The sequence below is a fragment of the Galeopterus variegatus genome, unplaced genomic scaffold (assembly GCF_000696425.1).
Source record: "Galeopterus variegatus unplaced genomic scaffold, G_variegatus-3.0.2 Scaffold14869, whole genome shotgun sequence".
NCBI classification, from domain to species: domain Eukaryota; kingdom Metazoa; phylum Chordata; class Mammalia; order Dermoptera; family Cynocephalidae; genus Galeopterus; species Galeopterus variegatus.
Window position 1 is genome coordinate 12,978 of NW_007740980.1, and position 8,988 is coordinate 21,965.

Here is an 8,988-nt window from a genome sequence, read left to right on the forward strand (position 1 = left end):
TCTGTTATCCCCACAAAAAACAGCAGATCCAGAAGAGGTTCTTCACTTAAAAAAATAAAAAAGATCACAATTCAACAACAAAAAAACAAACAAACCACTTAAAAATTAAAAAATGAACAAAGAACTTGAATGGACATTTCTCCAAAGAAGATATAGAAATGGGCAATAAACACATGAAAAGATACTCAACATCATTAATCATTAGGGAAATTCAAATCAAAACCACAACACAATATGATTTCACACCCATTAGGATGGCCACTATTAAAAAAAACCAAAAACAAACAAAAACCCAAAAAGAAAATAACAAATGTTGACAAGGATGATGACAAATTGAAATCCTTGTGCACTGTTGGTAGGAATGTAAAATGGCATGGTTGCTATGGAAAACTATGGCACCTCATAAGAATTAAAAATAGAATTACCATCTGATCCAGCAATTCCACTTCTGCGTATATACCAAAAAGAACTGAAAGCAGGGTCTCAAGAGATACTTATACACCCATGTTCACAGCAACGTTATTCACAATAGCCAGAAGTGTCTGTCACAACCCGTGTCTATCAACAGATGAATGAATAAGCGAAATGTGGTATGTACACATAATAAAATATTATTCAGCTTTAAGAAGGAAGGAATTTCTGACATGTGCTACAACATTAATGAATCTTGAGGGCATTATGCTATGGAGTATACTAACATTTATAAAACAAATGTATTTCACAAAGCCCTGTAGTTTCAGGTATAACCTAACTTTTTAAAATTACATATGGAAATGTTAAGAAGCTTGCAAAAGACAGGAAACTTTCTCCAGGCTAAAGTCTGTGTTGTAGATAAAGAACTGTAATGCAGCAAAATTGTTGGCTCAAGGACAGATGTCCTTGGAGCAGGTTAACCTAAAGTTACTTGATTGTTATGTAAATATGCTAAGGAAACTGCTGTAGGGAAAGAAAGTATTTGCTAAGAACAAGCTTTTGTTGGTGGACAGACTTAACCTTTTGCTAAATGCATTATGGAATGTCACTTTATTTCACTGATGTTACCAGCTTCTATTGTTAAGCTATACTTAGCCATAACTCCACCTATGTTCCTCTTCTGCAACCTCCTGTCCTGGAAAATAAGGACTGGGAGAAGACCCCAGTCTGGTGTTATTTTTTCAAGGAAGAATGCCTCTCTCTTGAGGGTTCCTGGAAATTAACCCTTTCGGGGTTTCTCACTGCTCAGAAGAAATGGGCTTTGAGTAATCCTTTGCATCTCCATCACCCAGGGGAAGAGAGGTGACAAAGAGAGTGCAACATTATGCTAAGTGAAATAAGCCAGTTACAAAAAAACAAATATCGTATGATTCCATTTATATGTGGTACCTGGGGTAGTCAGATTCATAGACAGACAGTAGAATGGTGGTTTCCAGAGGCTGAGGGGAGGTGAAATTGGCAGTTATTGTTTAATGGGTACAGAATTTCAGTTTTACAAGATGAAAAGAGTTCTGCAGATGGATGGTAGTGGTGGTTGCACAATAATGTGATGTACTTAATGCCATTGAACTGTACACTTAAAAATGGCTAGGGTGCTAGACTTTATGTGTATTTTACCACAGTAAATGTTTTTTTTTTAATTTATACTTAAACCCATTCTTGAAAGGTAAATCCTGATGACTCCACCAGAACCAGGTGACCACCATGTGCTGGGCTGAGTCTAGCCTGAGGGAAGGAGCTGAGGCCAGCTGCCACACAGTGGGCAGATCTGAGAAAGGGCAGGACATTACCTAGGACTCAACTCTGATGTTTGCTGCTGCATCACTGGTATCCTGATCTCCCTTCCTGGGCAAAGCAGAACCCTCAAAGGAGAAAGAAATGTAGGAATTAACCTATCGTATAACTTCGTATAATGTATGCTATTTACTGCATCCACTGTTTTTAATGGCAAAAGATTAGAAATAACCAAAGTGTCTATCACCAGGAAATGAGTTAAATACATTATGGTACAATGCTTTTATGATACATAAAAGCAGCTTCCTATTATTAATATAGAAATCTCTTAAGATACAGTGTTAAGTGGAAAAAGTGGGCACAGTATGCCAACTAGCATATAAGAGAGAGTGAAAATAAAAATATACATTTGTATTTGCTTGAATTTTCACAAGCAAATTCTGGAGAGACATAAAAACACTAAATAAGATGGCTACCTGTTTGCTGTTGGGGGTAGTGAGGAGGATAGGGTACCGGGGAGCTAGGGTGGGAGTGAGACTGTTCACTGTACACCATCTGTCTAGCTCTTAGTCCTGTTCGTGACGCCAGTTGTAAAGCTAGACGACCACACTAGTTGTCGCTGCTCTTTTACCTGGCAGTAATCCTGCACCGACTGGGCCAATGGTTGAGCTAGGCTGGGTCTGGAACTCCCAGACCCCTCAAGCCCATTCACAGACTGGGTCACACACCCTGCACATGCCTGGCTGGGTCACCAGACCCCTCCACGCAGGTCTGTGAGCTAGGTAACCGGCCACACGGTCCTTGGAAGCTGCAGGTCTGGAAAAACATGGCGTGCAGGGCGGGCGCCTGAGGCAGGAAACACCAGCCAAAGCAGCGCCGCCTTGCAGGGTCGCTTACTCCACCCACCCACACAATGTTACCAAACCACCCTGAACTGGCTCCAAGGTGAGGGGAGCCTGACCAAATTGTTTCATTTTCCCAACACCATCTATATCATTTTAATTTTTGTGCCACATGAATATACACTATTATATATTTTAAAAATAAATATAAAAGTAAATAAAAAATTCTAAGTAGTATATGCTCATTATAAAAGCAAAAGATATGGTATTATATAAAGTAAAAAGAGAAGGTCCTTCTCTTCATCCCAAATCCCATTCGCCCGGAATAATCATTATTAGAAGTTTGATATGTTTCCTTCCAGAATATTCTCTGTGCCCCTACAATTATTTCATGTATGTATATCTGTATACTTTTTATTTTGATTTTTAACCAAATTGGGATCATACACTAAGTACTACTCCACAACTCCCTTTTATCAAAACTCAACATATTATTACAGTATGGAAAGAGGGACAAAAAACACTAGTTTCACAGTGGAGAAACCTGACACGTACTACCTTAGCCAGGTAGTCAACGTCAACAGTAATAAATTATGTGGCTAGTATGTACCCTTAATATAACATAATGAAAATGGCACTTTAACTCTGATCTTCTTCCCCCAAACCCATAACTCCAGTCTAATCATGAAAAAAACATCAGACAAATCCCAGCAGAGGGGCTTCCTACAATATACCTAACCCGTGTTCCTCAAAACTATCAAGACCATCAAAAACAAGGAGTCTAAAAACTGTTACAGCCAAATGGAACCTAAAGAGACATGACAACTATATGTAATGTGGTTGTCTGTACAGGATCCTGGAACAGAAAAAGGACGTGAGGTAAAGAATGAGGAAATCTGAATAAATTATGAATTTTAGCTAATATAATGTATTAACATTGACTCATTAATTGCAACATGTACCATACTAATATAAGATGTTAATGGGGGGAATTGTGCAGAGCTACGTAGCAACTCTGTTCTATCTTCTCAACTTTTTCTGTAAATCTAAAAATGCACTTAAAAATAGTTTATGGGAAAAAACCCTAAGATATCATTCTTCCTTCTTTTTTTTTGCAGCAGATTGCAGAAACTCCGCTTTCTTCTCTTACTTGCTTCTTTTCTCTTCTCTATGCCTTGCAGTTCTGCCCACTTCTACCATGTGTGCACACATACAAGATTACCTTCAATGTGAGATATGCTATATTTTGATATTCCTTTCCACTGTGTCCCTGGACAAGCACCAGTTTTTTTTTGTTTTTTGGTTTTAAGGTTTACTAGCAAATATAGAAATAAGAGTCCAGAAATTTTACAAATGTGTTTCCTGACTTCTGAATATGGAAGTCCAATAAGCTTCTGCCCTCTTCTTTTCTACCTGGGATGAGGTCACCAAATTCTCAGCACCCTCCCTCCTCTCCAGGAAGATGTAATTAAGGCTCTTGCCTGTTTTTCTAACAGGTACCTTCTATCATCAGCACTGGCCTGGTCATCAGTCTCTATGGCATAACACGTTGAAAAGAAAGGTAGGGGGCCGTGTCTTATCTGCCTTAACACTTGTTCAGCACCTAATACAGTACCTAGCTCACAGTGAAATGTAATAAAATTTGTTAAGCTAAACTCTAGTTGCAGGGATATATTTTCCATTGGGACTCCTTCCCACAAGGAATGACCACCTTTGGTCATTTCTTCATGACACTTATAAAAAAAAACAAAAACCCACACTACTTACAAACCTATATTACTTAAAAAAAAAAAAAAAGNTCACCCAGGGGAAGAGAGGTGACAAAGAGAGTGCAACATTATGCTAAGTGAAATAAGCCAGTTACAAAAAAACAAATATCGTATGATTCCATTTATATGTGGTACCTGGGGTAGTCAGATTCATAGACAGACAGTAGAATGGTGGTTTCCAGAGGCTGAGGGGAGGTGAAATTGGCAGTTATTGTTTAATGGGTACAGAATTTCAGTTTTACAAGATGAAAAGAGTTCTGCAGATGGATGGTAGTGGTGGTTGCACAATAATGTGATGTACTTAATGCCATTGAACTGTACACTTAAAAATGGCTAGGGTGCTAGACTTTATGTGTATTTTACCACAGTAAATGTTTTTTTTTTAATTTATACTTAAACCCATTCTTGAAAGGTAAATCCTGATGACTCCACCAGAACCAGGTGACCACCATGTGCTGGGCTGAGTCTAGCCTGAGGGAAGGAGCTGAGGCCAGCTGCCACACAGTGGGCAGATCTGAGAAAGGGCAGGACATTACCTAGGACTCAACTCTGATGTTTGCTGCTGCATCACTGGTATCCTGATCTCCCTTCCTGGGCAAAGCAGAACCCTCAAAGGAGAAAGAAATGTAGGAATTAACCTAGTGCTAACTCTGCTCACCCAAGCTAGCTCCCCCAAAGAGTCCATTCTGCACATGCGAGTTGCAAATAAACCTCTCAACATATGAGCATCATCCCCACCCACCACTCAGGACAATGTATAGCAAAGGCAAAAATCTCAACAAGGTGGCAGGACCAATATTAATTTAAACATGAATGGAAGAGGGGATATGTTTAGTGTGTTAGCTCATCACATAATACAAACGTGATCTTTATGTTGGTTTATTCTACAGAAATGTGACACTTTAGGAAAATAAACAGAGATTAGCTATATAATAAAACAAAACTATTCAGCTTAATAGTGATATTTATCGTGAGTGGAGTAAGAATATGGTTTCTTCAGCTACTGTAAAAGATAATGACACTGTGCGGGACATGTTAATAATTACACATACATTATATCATTTAATCCTGTTTTATCAACTAATTCTGCACAAGAATAAACTCAGGCTCTGAAAGCTTAAGTGATTTACCAAAGACATTCAGTGAATAACAGCTTACAAAGCCTAACTTCACATTCAAGTTTTCTGGGTGGAGTTCGGTTCCAGGAATTTATCCTGAAGATCTACTTGCACACATGCAAAACATATATATATATATATATATATATATGGCTATTTACTGCATCCACTGTTTTTAATGGCAAAAGATTAGAAATAACCAAAGTGTCTATCACCAGGAAATGAGTTAAATACATTATGGTACAATGCTTTTATGATACATAAAAGCAGCTTCCTATTATTAATATAGAAATCTCTTAAGATACAGTGTTAAGTGGAAAAAGTGGGCACAGTATGCCAACTAGCATATAAGAGAGAGTGAAAATAAAAATATACATTTGTATTTGCTTGAATTTTCACAAGCAAATTCTGGAGAGACATAAAAACACTAAATAAGATGGCTACCTGTTTGCTGTTGGGGGTAGTGAGGAGGATAGGGTACCGGGGAGCTAGGGTGGGAGTGAGACTGTTCACTGTACACCATCTGTCTAGCTCTTAGTCCTGTTCGTGACGCCAGTTGTAAAGCTAGACGACCACACTAGTTGTCGCTGCTCTTTTACCTGGCAGTAATCCTGCACCGACTGGGCCAATGGTTGAGCTAGGCTGGGTCTGGAACTCCCAGACCCCTCAAGCCCATTCACAGACTGGGTCACACACCCTGCACATGCCTGGCTGGGTCACCAGACCCCTCCACGCAGGTCTGTGAGCTAGGTAACCGGCCACACGGTCCTTGGAAGCTGCAGGTCTGGAAAAACATGGCGTGCAGGGCGGGCGCCTGAGGCAGGAAACACCAGCCAAAGCAGCGCCGCCTTGCAGGGTCGCTTACTCCACCCACCCACACAATGTTACCAAACCACCCTGAACTGGCTCCAAGGTGAGGGGAGCCTGACCAAATTGTTTCATTTTCCCAACACCATCTATATCATTTTAATTTTTGTGCCACATGAATATACACTATTATATATTTTAAAAATAAATATAAAAGTAAATAAAAAATTCTAAGTAGTATATGCTCATTATAAAAGCAAAAGATATGGTATTATATAAAGTAAAAAGAGAAGGTCCTTCTCTTCATCCCAAATCCCATTCGCCCGGAATAATCATTATTAGAAGTTTGATATGTTTCCTTCCAGAATATTCTCTGTGCCCCTACAATTATTTCATGTATGTATATCTGTATACTTTTTATTTTGATTTTTAACCAAATTGGGATCATACACTAAGTACTACTCCACAACTCCCTTTTATCAAAACTCAACATATTATTACAGTATGGAAAGAGGGACAAAAAACACTAGTTTCACAGTGGAGAAACCTGACACGTACTACCTTAGCCAGGTAGTCAACGTCAACAGTAATAAATTATGTGGCTAGTATGTACCCTTAATATAACATAATGAAAATGGCACTTTAACTCTGATCTTCTTCCCCCAAACCCATAACTCCAGTCTAATCATGAAAAAAACATCAGACAAATCCCAGCAGAGGGGCTTCCTACAATATACCTAACCCGTGTTCCTCAAAACTATCAAGACCATCAAAAACAAGGAGTCTAAAAACTGTTACAGCCAAATGGAACCTAAAGAGACATGACAACTATATGTAATGTGGTTGTCTGTACAGGATCCTGGAACAGAAAAAGGACGTGAGGTAAAGAATGAGGAAATCTGAATAAATTATGAATTTTAGCTAATATAATGTATTAACATTGACTCATTAATTGCAACATGTACCATACTAATATAAGATGTTAATGGGGGGAATTGTGCAGAGCTACGTAGCAACTCTGTTCTATCTTCTCAACTTTTTCTGTAAATCTAAAAATGCACTTAAAAATAGTTTATGGGAAAAAACCCTAAGATATCATTCTTCCTTCTTTTTTTTTGCAGCAGATTGCAGAAACTCCGCTTTCTTCTCTTACTTGCTTCTTTTCTCTTCTCTATGCCTTGCAGTTCTGCCCACTTCTACCATGTGTGCACACATACAAGATTACCTTCAATGTGAGATATGCTATATTTTGATATTCCTTTCCACTGTGTCCCTGGACAAGCACCAGTTTTTTTTTGTTTTTTGGTTTTAAGGTTTACTAGCAAATATAGAAATAAGAGTCCAGAAATTTTACAAATGTGTTTCCTGACTTCTGAATATGGAAGTCCAATAAGCTTCTGCCCTCTTCTTTTCTACCTGGGATGAGGTCACCAAATTCTCAGCACCCTCCCTCCTCTCCAGGAAGATGTAATTAAGGCTCTTGCCTGTTTTTCTAACAGGTACCTTCTATCATCAGCACTGGCCTGGTCATCAGTCTCTATGGCATAACACGTTGAAAAGAAAGGTAGGGGGCCATGTCTTATCTGCCTTAACACTTGTTCAGCACCTAATACAGTACCTAGCTCACAGTGAAATGTAATAAAATTTGTTAAGCTAAACTCTAGTTGCAGGGATATATTTTCCATTGGGACTCCTTCCCACAAGGAATGACCACCTTTGGTCATTTCTTCATGACACTTAAAAAAAAACAAAAACCCACACTACTTACAAACCTATATTACTTAAAAAAAAAAAAAAAAAGTAAACCTATATTACTAAGTTATTCCAACAAAAGGAAGTATCCAGTAAGCAATTTCTAAAATGTCACTAGAAATCTTTTAAAAGCCTATTTTAGGGGGAGGGGAGAGGGGGCTTTTAAGAAAGAGCCTATCTTAGAAGATGTTTCTTTTAAAAGCCTATTTTTACCAATCAGTGTCAATTCCACTCCTCATATTAACTCTATCCCTTTCTGACTGGATTCTGATCACCGCTGGTGTACTTGTTACAGTCCCAACAAACCAATTTCTAGTCAACAGCATGTAGAGATCCTCACTGCTTCCAAAACAAGGCATATTTCCTTCCTGGAATGCTCTTTCCCCAGAACCTTCATGACCCTTCCCTCATTCCCTAAAGTCTTTCCTTAAATAACAGTAACAATTCATCCTATTTTAAACTCAGCACCCCTTCCCTTCCCGTACCCCAACTCTACACTCCATGTTACTCTTCTCCACTTCATTTTTCTCCACAATATTTAACCACTGTCTGAGATATTTTACTTTTCCTCTAGAATATAAACTTCACAAGGGCCGAGATTTTTGTTTTAAATACATGAGCTGTTGCTATTAAAGCCAAATCTATCCAAAACTAATTGGTCAAAATGAGTATCATATTACTAGTTGCTGTTTTTTCATGAACTGGTAATTTGGTACAATCCAGTTCTCATATCCCTTTCCCCTTTTCTAGGCATTTCTTCTTTAATCAATATACTACTGAAGCTTGCTTTATAATAAATTAAAAAATCCATCAAGAGTTCAGATCCACTTACCCAACAGCCACAAACAACCAACTAATCAACCTCCCCCCAACCCCGTAAAAACCCCAGGTCTTTGCAATTGCAATGACTGCTAGAGGTATCATGCAGGAAACAGCAGAAAATGGGTCTTCTTTTATGCTGAAACAATAGTTCAAGCAATTGTTAGGGGTCAC

The 8,988-nt window shown here is 38.5% G+C and overlaps 1 long non-coding RNA gene across 1 annotated transcript in view; it reads right to left on the minus strand.

Annotated features, from left to right (window-relative positions):
* Positions 1 to 8,988, minus strand: part of LOC103582090 — a 13,754-nt gene that overhangs the window by 2,632 nt on the left and 2,134 nt on the right. The window lies entirely within an intron of this gene.